Here is a 15,255-nt window from a genome sequence, read left to right as displayed (position 1 = left end):
TAGGTCCAAAGAGGTTAGAAAATAATATTTGGAGTAAATGACCAAGTAAATAATTAAATAAGCTAGAAATAGGAATTTAAAATGAGAAAATTTGTGAGTCCTCACCTGAGTCGAGTATTAACTCCTCAATTAACCTTTCTTAATCTACCATTGATCATTCTTAACTCTCCACTATTAATACACTCCCTATTCAAGTATAGCCTCGAAAAACGTGTACTCGTTGTTCCGAACTAAACGAATTTTTTGAAAAGTGAATTTTTTTTTTTCCGACAAAACGCTTTAAAAGTATAAAAGAGGCATCGTTCCATATAAATGGATTTTAAATGATCGCAATAAATAATTCAGAGAAAATGAGTAAATAAATATTTAAGTAAATTGGTAATATTCGATAAAATAAGAAAATTTTCGGGTTCTCACAATTTGCTCATCCAAATGTCAGCCAATTCAACCGAAAAAAAAAATCAAGGGTTTCTCATTTATTATAAGCACTGAGGGAACAACTAATAATCAACAGAAAAATTAAAAGCCCTGCTAACTGCATGTCCAAGTGGTATTGTTGGTTAAGAAAGTAACAAAGAAAAGTCGAAGCACAAATAATTATATTAATATTAAAATAACGGCCATTTTGGACATTAATAGATTTACTTCAAATTAAGTTAGAGAACTTTTCATTGACAAATTCTAGCTAGTACAATTCACATTGGAACGTGCAATTTTCGTTTTACAAAACATTAGAGCATTTCTTTATGTTTTTTTTTTTTTTGCTTTAAATTAACCAGAATCATTTACCGCATTGGTATTACTAATTAGAAGATTTGAGGAAACATTTTGAACACACAAAGAACTAGTAGTACTTAGAACAAAATACTCAAGTTTTCAACTTCGTTACGTGCAAAAAATTTTCAATTTCGTTAAATAAACCTGCAGGTCTCGTTGTTTATGCATTTAGCTATTCTTACTGGACTCGTACACCAAGTTTTGATTCAAATTATAAGAAATTATGGAAGTCCCAAGTGCAATTGGCTTGTAGTTGAACCTCTTTAATTTCAATACTTGGGTCCTAGTGAAATCATTAAGGGAGAGTATTATCACTGGAAATATACTAATCTAGTTGCTACAGTTAGAACTTGTACATTTTTTTTAATGAACATGATACAATTTGTAAATTTTCATGCTTTAGATCTATTTGTTTCGACCCAAAAAGTTTTCCTAGGAAAATATTTTCCAAGAAATTCATTTTTTTGGAAAATAATATCATTTTCAAAATCTTTAGGTGTTTGGTTAGCCTAATGTTTTTAACAATTTTTTGGTTTTCAGTATGTGCAATTATATATTTATGTTTTAATTTTTGACTGTTAAAACAATATGTCTTTGCTTGCAGATTATGAAAAAAATTTTGGAGCTGTCTTTTAGTTGACTAGTACATATGAAACCTTTTCTGAACTTAACTTTGCATTTACAATTTTCTCAACCAAAAAAAGAAAAAGAAAACTTTACTAGTGCTAGGCCTGTCAGTAGCTTAGTCTTCTCATTCGACTTCCTGTATTATACTTGGGTGAATATCTCTGTTTGTCAAAAACTACTAGTCCTCAAATCTTTTATATTTTTTCTTTTTTAATTTCGTCCAACACCCTTGTTCTTTTCAGGGTGGTGAGAAAAAGCCAATTTCATATAGTTTTTCTTTACTGTCTCATCATGCACACCAAGGATTTCATGCCGATCTACTTCTCTATTCACTTTTATCTCAGTGGCAGCATTTAGATCAAGTATCTCTAAAAATTGCGAAAGACCTTCTAGTCTAGGAAACAAAACTTGAGCCTTGGATGGTGGAAGCAAATTTTAGGAAAATTCTTTGGTATCTTTAGGATACAATCCTCTTAATTTGTATCATTTGGTGATGATAACGGTTTATCTCTTAAGTATTTGAAGTTGTTATAATCTAGGGTAAAAAATACTTGTTCCGTCACCCAACAATACAATTCCCTCAATTTGTATCCTTTGGTGATGATAATGGTTTATCTCTTAAATATTTGAAATTGTTATAATTTAGGGTCAAATATACTTGTTTTATCACTCAACAATACAATTCCCTTAATTTGTATCCTTTGGTGATGATCATGGTTCATCTCTTAAGTATTTGAAATTGTTATAATCTAGGGTTAAAAATACTTATATAGAATCATCCCTTAATTTGTATCCTTTGGTGATGATAATGGTTTATCTCTTAAGTATTTGAAATCATTACAATCTAAGGTCAAAAATACTGATTTTATCACCCAACAATGAGAGTATGACATCGAAAAGGGATTATAGAATCACTTCAAATTTTACCGTGCTTGATATATCTTTCTTGGCATATCTTTCTTCCTAGCTAATTGCTCATCTTTATTACATTCCACTTCCACAGAGCCTTTAGTTCATGGCGCAAGTACAATCTTGTCTTGAGACGAGTAAAATACCAAATTCGACTGCTGGTTTTGTGAATAAGGTAATCAGTCGCCTCTTTAACATCAGAAACAACCTATTTTAGCATTTGGAGACCTAGCCGTTAAAGAGATGTAGAAAAGTCATTTCAGTGTCAGTACAATAACAAGAACCAGTAGCACTTCGGAACCCAAAACAAATTGGAGAGAAATAACCATAGCAAGACTAGGGAATTAATAAATCATTTCCTAGGTGTAAAAAAAAAAAATCTAAGGTGTAGTCAACAACTACAGGGAACAGTATAAAACCAATCAAAATAGACAAAATGAATATTAAGAGCCCCTGATTGGTTGTTCAATTGTTATCCTTGATTAAGAAGTAAAACAACAAAAAGAAAAACAAATCAAATCAAGCGTTACTTGCAATTTGTATGTAGGATAACTCCTATATTGCACGTTAGTATCACTTTTATTTTAATTAGAAAAAGGCCATAGAACAGCCAAAACAGCATCAAGCCATGAAGAACATATAAAAAGGATATTATGTGCAGAAATTTTTGGCTGAACGCTTAGCAATACTAATAGTTAACTTCTTTCAAAACTACATTTTGTTTCAAATGGAAGGTTATGAATTCAGAATTTCTTACTTACAGTTCCTCCTACCTTACCATCCAATCCAACTCTCTTCCCAAAACCACCTGATTTTGTAGGCAAAGCAATTATTCATGTCTTCGTCTCTCAAAGCATAATTTTCCTCCAACAGTTGCATCGAACCTTTTGTACCACCGTCTTTTCATCATGTTGAGACAGTTTTTTTGAGGTTTTTTTTTTTGTTTAACAAGAATGACTGTATGTCCTATTAATAAAAGACATAATAAGAAATAAAAACTAGGAAGGGGGGCAAACCTAGTAATGAGTGAGACTTAATTGTTCTTAATCTAATACTGGTTCATGAGCTATGACCAAATTTGGTATTGTTGTACTGCCATCAGTCATGAGATGCATAATTTATTGGTTCACCATTACATACAATGCCTAATTTCCACGGCCAAAATGCTTGCCATGTCCACATAAAGCTATATTTCAAGTCAGCATTAGGAATATTAAAATTTTAAGATCCATTTTTCAGTTGAATATTCTTTGGTACAAAAACTTATTGCATCGTGTTGCGCTTCTACTTTGTTTTATTGTGATAAGTGACTAATTTACGTTATATTTGAATGATATTTTATGTTATTTTTAGTCACTTTGGCAATATTGTAGGAAGAAAATAGATCATTTTGGCTATAATTGGTGTAAAATACTCTTAAGTGATTAAATGAGGTTTTTGTCACTTTTTACTTGCATTTTGTCCATAATTTCTATAGAAGTTGGAAATAGACTTCATTTGGATGCAAAGGAAAGTTGACAATTTTGACATATTTTTGTATTTCGGATATAACTTGAGATACAATGATCGGATTCAGATGATTCTTAAACATTTTGCGGATAAGAGGTAGATCTAAAATTCTTGTGAAGATATCGAAATCTAGTATGAAGGTTTTCCAGGTCAAAAAACCGAATTACAGTAGCCAATTTCTATTGGTCGAAACTGAAATAAGGCATTGAGCAATGAAGGGTATTTCAATCATTTCTTAGCCTACACAAATCCAAATGAGGTGATTCTTGATGCAATGAAAAGCTAACTCAAAGGGCTACAAGTTTTATGTTTTGGTCAAGAGCTAATTCAGCTTCTATTACCAAGAAAAGTTTAGTTGAATTTGAGGCAAATTAGAGCAACATTGAAGACTGAACAGAAATTGCAAAGAAAGGCAAAGGATCAATCCGGCCGGATTATGGCCGGATTCGGGTCAGAAATGGCTACTCTCCACTTGCACAACTTGTTTCCTCCTCCAATAATTCACAGCTATTGATGGATGTGTGACAACAACTTTGCAGATATAAAAGTGATGTTTGAAGCCTCATTTCTTGACTAAACTCATCTATATATAGCCATGGACTTGCAAGGATCAAGAGAGTCTTGGAGAGTGCAAGAAATACCACAAAAATGTAGTTCTTACATTCTCTTAGTGTTAGGTTAGTATAGTATAGAATAGTTTAACTAGTAATTCATCCTTCTTATTTATTAGCTAGGCAAAGATGAAGAAGGCGATGAAGATGGAGGAGATGAACTCATGCGACAAGGGTTACATTTCCTTCCTAACTCTTTATCTTTTGTACTCGATTCTAAGTTTAGTTAATATACAAGTTATGGATTTATATATTATTATGTGTTTCTAAAGTTTATGCCTTGGGTTTGGTTGAACTTTCTATGATTGTTAGTGTTTGTTATTTGGCTATTTGATGCTATCATTTGGAGGAAGTTATTTAGCACTTTAGCTCTTTAAATCATGATTAACTCGGTACTATTAATTGTGATTATCTAAAGGTGTTGCTTCTTCAATGAAAATTGAGATTTAACACTAGTTCAAGAAGTGCTAAACCTAGGGAGTATACTCACGAGAGTAGAGGTGCACCTTTGTGGCTTTAGTGATTCATTTCATGTAATTTCATAGAGGTAATTAACTTGTAACTAATTTCACAACCATGAGAGTAGGTATGGATTAGTTATAAGTATAGTTGATTCACTACGGAGTAGGTTTCATATGTATAAGGAAATTACGCCATAACTAGCCAAGATAATAGTAATCTATGATCCAAAAATAACATTTGCATGAGTAGTTAGGAATACCATAACCTAAGGAGCTTTCATTTGTTATTATTTTGCATAAATTTAGCATAGTTTTATTTCTTTTAATTCATTGATCGTCTCAATAGATTGTATACTTGCAGTCAAAATGCGCATAAATTGGATTTAAACTTGTACTTATATATAAAAAAACCCGTCAAGTTATTGGCGTTGTTGCCGGGGAGGATTTGTCAATATCAGTGCTAAGAGTAACTTTATTAATTTAAACAATTTTACTTGGTTTTTGTTGTTTTTGTTGTATCTAGTGTCCTAATTGTTGTTTTTAGTGTCTTTTTGAGTTTTTGTTTATGTTTTTGGTATGTTTAGAGTCATTTATTCTTCTTAACTAAACTTGTTTTTGAATTACTTTAAAAGCATGTTTAGGGACCCAATGAGAGTAGAAAATATAAGGAGACAATGCATGAGAGAAGGAAGATCGGCAATGGATGGTTACTACGTGCAAAGCTTCTTTGATAGAGGTAACCAAAAAATTATAGAAGGTATGTCATTTGAAGATGGTTTAAGGTGCTTAAAGGCTAAATTTGATGTTATAATGTTACAAGTTCAATGGGACACCATTAAGCATGAGATTGAACAAAAGAAGAATGTTAATGTTTTTAATTCTAATCATATGATTTCTGACTTGTGTGGAGGTTATCATACTACTCATACATGTAGACAAACACAAAATGTGGATTTTTATGATGAATTTGGGCATTGCACTCCTTATCTTGATCAATATGGTCCTAATTGGGGAAATTCTTGTACTTATGGTTGGGATAATCAATGTGCTAATAGTGCTTCTCCTTGTTTATATGATTACCAATCCGAATGTGTCCACTATGAATCTAAACTATCTTGGGAATTGGCAATAGAAAGGTTAGCTAATGCACCTCTACCTTGGGAATTAGAAAGTGAGCCATTAGCTAATGATTCTAATGCATCTTGGGAGCTAGCTGTAGAAAATTCTTCTAATCAATTTGATTTAGCCATACAAAAACTAGCTAATGCGACTTCCGATTGTTTTGATAGGGTTGAAAAAAGATTAGATGAATTAACCTCTCACTTTTGTAGAATACAGGAACAATTACATGTATTGTGTGAAGTTATTTCTTTTAATAATATGTAAAATGATCCTATTATGAATGGTGGGAATATTGTATGTGACAATGGATTATATTTTGATCAAAGTGATGCATCTAATGGTGTTTTAATGAAGAAATATCCATTTCATATGATAATGAGTTTGGAATGAAGTTTGAACCTCAAGACGCAAGCATAAATGATTCATATATAATCCCTCTTGAGAATTGTGTTAAGATTGTAGGTTCCAAAGTCATTATAGCCCAAGAAAGTCATACGGACATTCTTTTGGTGAGTACTAAAGTGACATGCATGCAAGGTAATATCTACGACTCACTTAAGTTAGGCAAGCTACTTCCACCTCTCATATCATTAGAACACGTGGCTCTAGTTGTTAAGCCACCTTTTAATGATTCACCACGACCTAAAATGGTGGATTATTTGTTAACTACACTTTCTTGATAATGAGGTTATATAGTCAAACTAATGACTATAAAGAAGCGCTCGTTGGGAGGCAACCCAACGATTTCTTATTTTTAGTAGGTTTTAGTTGTTTAACTAGTGTTTTTGTGTGTTTTATAGGTGGCATTGGCAAGGATTCATGCAAATTGTTTCAAGTGCAAAAGAGCGTAGAATGAAGCAAAAAGGGAGTTTTCATGTTCATTTAATGCATTTGATGCATTTAATGTATACGATGCATTTAAAGTGCTTTATGGTAAAATTATATTGATGCACGATTTCATGTTTCTAAGTGCATTTGGTTGAGAAAAGCACATTTTTATGGTTTAAAGTGAATTTTTCTTAAAGAACATGAAAACAGTCGAAAATCGGGTGAGTGCAGAAACTTGATCAAGCAGGAAACTGGAGCAAAAAACCACAGAAATCAGAGATTTCTGCAGCAAATCTGGCCACTATTCGGACGAATTCACGGCCGGATTAACAGGGGAGCATACAAAAATCTTTTCTGGCTAGTGTCGAGCACAAGGGAGGAATCCGCTCACAGATTCCTCATTTCTTTTCTTCCTTTCTCCTTCAACCTTCACGCACACTCACATCTAAAACAAACACTACTCACTAAAATCACTCTTTTCACCATCCAATCTTCAAACCAACTTCACCAAAACACTTCCCTTTACCTCTAGAAATGATTTCATAGCTTAAACTTCTTCAAAAACAAGCTTTAATTTGGATTTGAGTTTGGCATGAACAAGGGTTTCAAAATTTTGAACTCTCCATTTGAGACCGAATTAGAGTGACATTTTTGGGAATTTCTTCACCATTTGCATCCATAATCATCAGCCAACAAGTTTGAGGTAACAAATCTTCACCAAATTTTGTCATTTGAATTTTGCCATTTTTCACTTTTTTTCTAATTTTTGGGCAAGTTCGAATTTCTTAAGTTTGTGAATTTTGGTGCTTTCCATTGTACTTATTGAGGTAATTGATGATTATTGGTGATGTTTAACTCATGAATTTGTGATTATTTGGTGAATTTAGCAATTTTTAGCTAATTTTGAGAATTAATGTGACTTAATAATTATTAACTAATTTCTTGAGTTAATTGGATTGAAGAAAATTTTATGAGATAGATGGATTGCTCTAGAATATTTACATGCTAAATATGGGCTTAATTTGCTTATCTCTTGATTTTTGGCATGTTTATTTTAGAATTTTTGGTGAAAGGTGAATTAATGACTTTTTAAAATCTAAAACTCATGGTTAAGGTGCTATTTAGCATTTAATTCTGCTTATTCAGGTCATTAAGATGGGAGTGAGTTGTGTGTTTGCTTATGGGAGTGAGTTGTGTGTTTACTTAATTGCTTCCTCTAATTATTTAGACATTATATGCTTAAATGTTTGATTTGGAAAAATTATAAGAGCACTTGTTGTGGATAATTGATTTTGATACTTACTTATAGTGTTGATTGCTACTTATTATGTAAGTAAGTTAATGAGTTTGTCTCTTTAAAGGTAAAGGTAAACGTGAATGAGAGTTCGGTATCCTTATTTAACATTGTACCTATTAAATCAAGTTAATGTTTAATAATTTTATTTAGGTACAATGGCTCGTACTAAGAAACCCGAGGTGAAATCTCCACCTCCCAAGAGAAAAGGAGAAATCTCTACGTCCACTTCTAGACCACCGCATATAAAAAGAAAAGCAAGTAGATGACTTGTGCTTGAAGATGATCCATCATCCGTAGAAGAGACTCAACAACAAGTAGAAGAAGAAGAAGAACAGGAGGAACATTAGGAGTAAATCCCATATGATAAGTTGCGCTTCACCTCCGTCGAAAATGAAACTTGGTATAATTCTCGAAAGGGAGCTAAGATGTTGGTGGAGAAGGATGTCACTCCAGATGTTGAAGAGGTCTACCATCTCAAGGCCTACTTTGCTAAATTAGGATGGGAGAATTTCTTCAACCTCCAAAATATTTATTATAAAGAGTTTGTCTGTGAATTTTATGCAAATGTGGAGGGCAAGCAATCTTTTCACTTTGACATGGAAGTAATTACAAGTACGGTGCGAGGAACCAAAGTCTGAATCCATAAAACTCATTTGTAAAGCCTTCTTCAAGTTTCTGATGTTGGATATAAGATTGATTTGAAGAAAGCATTTGAACCTCGCAATTTGGATTCGTGGAATATGCTAGAGGCACTTGTATGCGTGGGAGTTGAGTACAAGTCTACTCGTAAAACTAGGCAATATTCAGTGTTGACTTCCTCCTTTTCGGAGTCTCATCGTCTTCTCATCTACTTGTTTGCCTCTAATATAATTCCAAGAGCAAGTGGTACTAATGAGGCGCACACAAGTGACATCTATTTCTTGGACAAAATGTAGCATGGTTTAGGCAACATCCAAAGCATTCCATTGGGAAGCATTATCACAAACCACATGTGGTCTGTGGTTCGAAATAATAATGTCAAACATGCATTCCCTTACACTCGCTTTTTGACCTTGGTGTTTTGAAGGGTTGGAGTTGATTTCTCTAATGCTATCCCTACATGCCTCAAGAAGAAGGACATCCACACATTGGATTTTTGCAAGTTTCTTTTGAAGATTAAAGACGTGGGTGGTCCTTCAACTCAAGGAGATGCTCAGGGTGACATTTGGCAAGAGGAAGAAACTGAAATTGCACGTATTGAAGAAGCTCAAGGGGTTGAGACAACTGCCCACCCAGTCTCAACTGATCCGTCCTCCTCACGTCGTCCATCCTTACCTCAAGACATTCGATCTTTTTTCAAAAAGATGATGGATAAGCTGCTTTGTATCGAAGCCAAAGTGAAGAAGAGTAGAAAAGGGCACAAACGGAATTCCGAGCGTATTCGTCGCATTGAGGCTAAACTTGGCATTGAAGCTCCACCAACTCCACCTTCTTCCCCGGACCAAGCGGCTACTTGAGGGAGTGCTCGTCACCATCACCACCGTTCATTTTCCCAACCTTGCATGTTTATTTTAGCATTCCCGCTAGTTTTTCTTTTATTTTAGTGGTTTTCCTTAGTGCTGTTAATGTTTACTTTTTAGTGATTTTTCTTATTTCTTTTGTATGAATTCATCCAAGTGATCTTCATTTATGTTGTGATTTTAGCGTTTCACGACTTCTTAAAGTTGGAAATTCATCACTTGGTCATGGTTTTGGATAACGTAAGTTCAATAGGAGAGTACTACTTTCTCTTACTTTTGTTATTTTTCCTACTTCACGTTGAGGACAACGTGAAGTTTAAGTGTGGGGGATGGAAATATTTGAACTTGCATTCTAGTGCCATGTGATGATATTTTGAGGATTTAAATGCATTAAAAATGTTGGAATTGTGCTTGGAAATATTGCCATGTGGATAATTTTCTTGAAATTGGGTTTGTTGGCAGGGAATTTCGTCCAGTTACAAGGGGAAACTATGTCAAAATTTTTCTAAAATCTTTTCCAATATTTCACTATGGCCCAAAAATTATTCAAATTTTTGCAGTTTTATTTAAAAAGGGCCAAATTGTTCCAACTTTAAGTGTCTAATTCTTCCACTTGTTGAAACTTTATATGTATTTTGGAACATTTAGTCCTCATTTGACTTGGAAATGATTATTATGCAATTAGGATTTTTTGTATTTTAGAAAATATATCCAGTAAAGTAGGAAAAATTATGCCTATAATTTTGCACGTTTAATGAAATTTCTCCATTTTACTTAATTTTGCAAGTCATTGATATAGTCAATAAATGCTATACTCTTCCTTTGATTATTCTTGTGTATTTGTTAAGAGGGAATATCTATTTATTGTCTTTTACTTTTGAAAAAGAAGAAAAAAATGAAAAAAAGGAAAAAGAAAAAAGAAAAATTTGACTATTAGCTGTAGAAAATTCTTCTAATCAATTTGATTTAACCATACAGAAACTAGCTAATGCGACCTTCGATCGTTTTGATAGGCCTTCGATCGTTTTGATAGGGTTGAGGAAAGATTAGATAAATTAACCTCTCACTTTTGTAGAATACAAGAACAATTACATGTATTGTCTATAGTTATTTCTTCTAATAATATGCAAAATGACCCTATTATGAATGGTGCGAATGTTGTATGTGACAATGGATTATATTTTGATCAAAGTGATCATCTAATGTGTGTTTTAATGAAGAAATATCCATTTCATATGATAATGAGTTTGGAATGAAGTTTGAACCTCAAGATGCAAGCATAAATGATTCATATATAATCCCTCTTGAGAATTGTGTTAAGATTGTAGGTTCCAAAGTCATTATAGCCCAAGAAGGTCATTCGGACATTCCTTTGGTGAGTACTAAAGTGACATGCATGCAAGGTAATATCTACGACTCACTTAAGTTAGGTAAGCTACTTCCACCTCTCATATCATTAGAACACGTGGCTCTAGTTGTTAAGCCACCTTTTAATGATCCACCACGATCTAAAATGGTGAATTATTCGTTAACTAAACTTCCTTGATAATGAGGTTATATAGTCAAGCTAATTACTGTAAAGAAGCGCTTGTTGGGAGGCAACCCAACGATTTCTTGTTTTTAGTAGGTTTTAGTTGTTTACCTAGTGTTTTTATGTGTTTTATAGGTGGCAATGGCAAAGGTTCATGCAAATTGTTTCAAGTGGAAAAGAGCGTAAAAGGAAGCAAAAAGGGAGTTTTCATGTTCATTTGATGCATTTGATGCATTTAAAGTGCTTTATGCTAAAATTATATTGATGCATGATTTATGTTTCTAAGTGTATTTGGTTGAGAAAAGCACATTTTTATGGTTTAAAGTGAATTTTTCTTAAAGAACATGAAAACAGTCGAAAACCGGCTGAGTGCGGAAACTTGATCAAGCAGGAAACTAGAGGAAAAAACTGCAGAAATCAGAGATTTCTGCAGCAAATCTGGCCACTATTCGGCCGGATTCACGGCCGAATTAACAGGGGAGCATAAAAAAATCTTTTCTGGCCAGTATCGAGCACAAGGGAGCGGATTCCTCACTTCTTTTCTTCCTTTCTCTTTCAACCTACACACACACTCACATCTAAAACACACACTACTCACTAAAATCACTCTTCTCACCATCCAATCTTCAAACCAACTTCACCAAAACACTACCCTTTACCTCTAGAAAAGATTTCATAGTTTAAACTTCTTAAAAAACAAGCTTTAATTTGGATTTGAGTTTGGCAAGAACAAGGGTTTCAAAATTTTTAACTCTCCATTTGAGACCGAATTAGAGTGACATTTTTGGGGATTTCTTCACCATTTGCATCAATAATCATCAACCAACAAGTTTGAGGTAACAAATCTTCACCAAGTTTTGTCATTTGAATTTTGCCATTTTTCACTTTTTTCTAATTTTTGGGCAATTTCGAATTTCTTAAGTTTGTGAATTTTGGTGCTGTCCATTGTACTTATTGAGGTAATTGATGATTATTGGTGATGTTTAACTCATGAATTTGTGATTATTTGGTGAATTTATCAATTTTTAGCTAATTTTGAGAATTAATGTGACTTAATAATTATTAACTAATTTCTTGAGTTAATTGGATTGAAGAAAATTTTATGAGATAGATGGATTGCTCTAGAATATTTACATGCTAAATTCGTGTTTAATTTGCTTATCTCTTGATTTTTGGCATGTTTATTTTAGAATTTTTGGTGAAAGGTGAATTAATGACTTTTTAAAACCTAAAACTCATGGTTAAGGTGCAATTTAGCATTTAATTCTGCTTATTCAGGTCATTAAGATGGGAGTGAGTTGTGTGTTTGCTTATGGGAGTGAGTTGTGTGTTTACTTAATTGCTTCCTCTAATTATTTAGACATTATATGCTTAAATGTTTCATTTGGGAAAATTATAGGAGCATTTGTTGTGGATAATCGATTTGGATACTTACTTATAGTGTTGATTGCTACTTATTATGTAAGTAAGTTAATGAGTTTGTCTCTTTAAAGGTAAAGGTAAACGTGAACGAGAGTTAGTTATCCTTATTTAACAATGTACCTATTAAATCAAGTTAATGTTTAATAATTTTATTTAGGTACAATGGCTCGCACTAAGAAACCCGATGGGAAATCTCCACCTCCCAAGAGAAAAGGAGAAATCTCTACGTCTACTTCTAGACCACCGCGTATAAAAAGAAAAGCAAGTAGATGACTTGTGCTTGAAGATGATCCATCATCCGTAGAAGAGACTCAACAACAAGTAGAAGAAGAAGAAGAACAGGAGGAACATTAGGAGTAAATCCCATATGATAAGTTGCGCTTCACCTCCGTCGAAAATGAAACTTGGTATAATTCTCGAAAGGGAGCTAAGATGTTGGTGGAGAAGGATGTCACTCCAGATGTTGAAGAGGTCTACCATCTCAAGGCCTACTTTGCTAAATTAGGATGGGAGAATTTCTTCAACCTCCAAAATATTTATTATAAAGAGTTTGTCTGTGAATTTTATGCAAATGTGGAGGGCAAGCAATCTTTTCACTTTGACATGGAAGTAATTACAAGTACGGTGCGAGGAACCAAAGTCTGAATCCATAAAACTCATTTGTAAAGCCTTCTTCAAGTTTCTGATGTTGGATATAAGATTGATTTGAAGAAAGCATTTGAACCTCGCAATTTGGATTCGTGGAATATGCTAGAGGCACTTGTATGCGTGGGAGTTGAGTACAAGTCTACTCGTAAAACTAGGCAATATTCAGTGTTGACTTCCTCCTTTTCGGAGTCTCATCGTCTTCTCATCTACTTGTTTGCCTCTAATATAATTCCAAGAGCAAGTGGTACTAATGAGGCGCACACAAGTGACATCTATTTCTTGGACAAAATGTAGCATGGTTTAGGCAACATCCAAAGCATTCCATTGGGAAGCATTATCACAAACCACATGTGGTCTGTGGTTCGAAATAATAATGTCAAACATGCATTCCCTTACACTCGCTTTTTGACCTTGGTGTTTTGAAGGGTTGGAGTTGATTTCTCTAATGCTATCCCTACATGCCTCAAGAAGAAGGACATCCACACATTGGATTTTTGCAAGTTTCTTTTGAAGATTAAAGACGTGGGTGGTCCTTCAACTCAAGGAGATGCTCAGGGTGACATTTGGCAAGAGGAAGAAACTGAAATTGCACGTATTGAAGAAGCTCAAGGGGTTGAGACAACTGCCCACCCAGTCTCAACTGATCCGTCCTCCTCACGTCGTCCATCCTTACCTCAAGACATTCGATCTTTTTTCAAAAAGATGATGGATAAGCTGCTTTGTATCGAAGCCAAAGTGAAGAAGAGTAGAAAAGGGCACAAACGGAATTCCGAGCGTATTCGTCGCATTGAGGCTAAACTTGGCATTGAAGCTCCACCAACTCCACCTTCTTCCCCGGACCAAGCGGCTACTTGAGGGAGTGCTCGTCACCATCACCACCGTTCATTTTCCCAACCTTGCATGTTTATTTTAGCATTCCCGCTAGTTTTTCTTTTATTTTAGTGGTTTTCCTTAGTGCTGTTAATGTTTACTTTTTAGTGATTTTTCTTATTTCTTTTGTATGAATTCATCCAAGTGATCTTCATTTATGTTGTGATTTTAGCGTTTCACGACTTCTTAAAGTTGGAAATTCATCACTTGGTCATGGTTTTGGATAACGTAAGTTCAATAGGAGAGTACTACTTTCTCTTACTTTTGTTATTTTTCCTACTTCACGTTGAGGACAACGTGAAGTTTAAGTGTGGGGGATGGAAATATTTGAACTTGCATTCTAGTGCCATGTGATGATATTTTGAGGATTTAAATGCATTAAAAATGTTGGAATTGTGCTTGGAAATATTGCCATGTGGATAATTTTCTTGAAATTGGGTTTGTTGGCAGGGAATTTCGTCCAGTTACAAGGGGAAACTATGTCAAAATTTTTCTAAAATCTTTTCCAATATTTCACTATGGCCCAAAAATTATTCTAATTTTTGCAGTTTTATTTAAAAAGGGCCAAATTGTTCCAACTTTAAGTGTCTAATTCTTCCACTTATTGAAACTTTATATGTATTTTGGAACATTTAGTCCTCATTTGACTTGAAAATGATTATTATGCAATTAGGATTTTTTGTATTTTAGAAAATATATCCAGTAAAGTAGGAAAAATTATGCCTATAATTTTGCACGTTTAATGAAATTTCTCCATTTTACTTAATTTTGCAAGTAAGTCATTGATATAGTCAATAAATGCTATACTCTTCCTTTGATTATTCTTGTGTATTTGTTAAGAGGGAATATCTATTTATTGTCTTTTACTTTTGAAAAAGAAGAAAAAAAGGAAAAAAAGGAAAAAGAAAAAAGAAAAATTTGACTATTAGCTATAGAAAATTCTTCTAATCAATTTGATTTAACCATACAGAAACTAGCTAATGCGACCTTCGATCTCAAATGATTCTTCGACCTCAAGACGCAAGCATAAATGATTCATATATTATCCCTCTTGAGAATTGTGTTAAGATTGTAGGTTCCAAAGTCATTATAGCCCAAAAAGGTCATTCGGACATTCCTTTGGTGAATACGAAAATGACATGCA

The sequence above is a fragment of the Coffea eugenioides genome, chromosome 4 (assembly GCF_003713205.1).
Source record: "Coffea eugenioides isolate CCC68of chromosome 4, Ceug_1.0, whole genome shotgun sequence".
Classification (NCBI taxonomy): Eukaryota; Viridiplantae; Streptophyta; class Magnoliopsida; order Gentianales; family Rubiaceae; genus Coffea; species Coffea eugenioides.
This window is presented reverse-complemented; position numbering follows the sequence as displayed.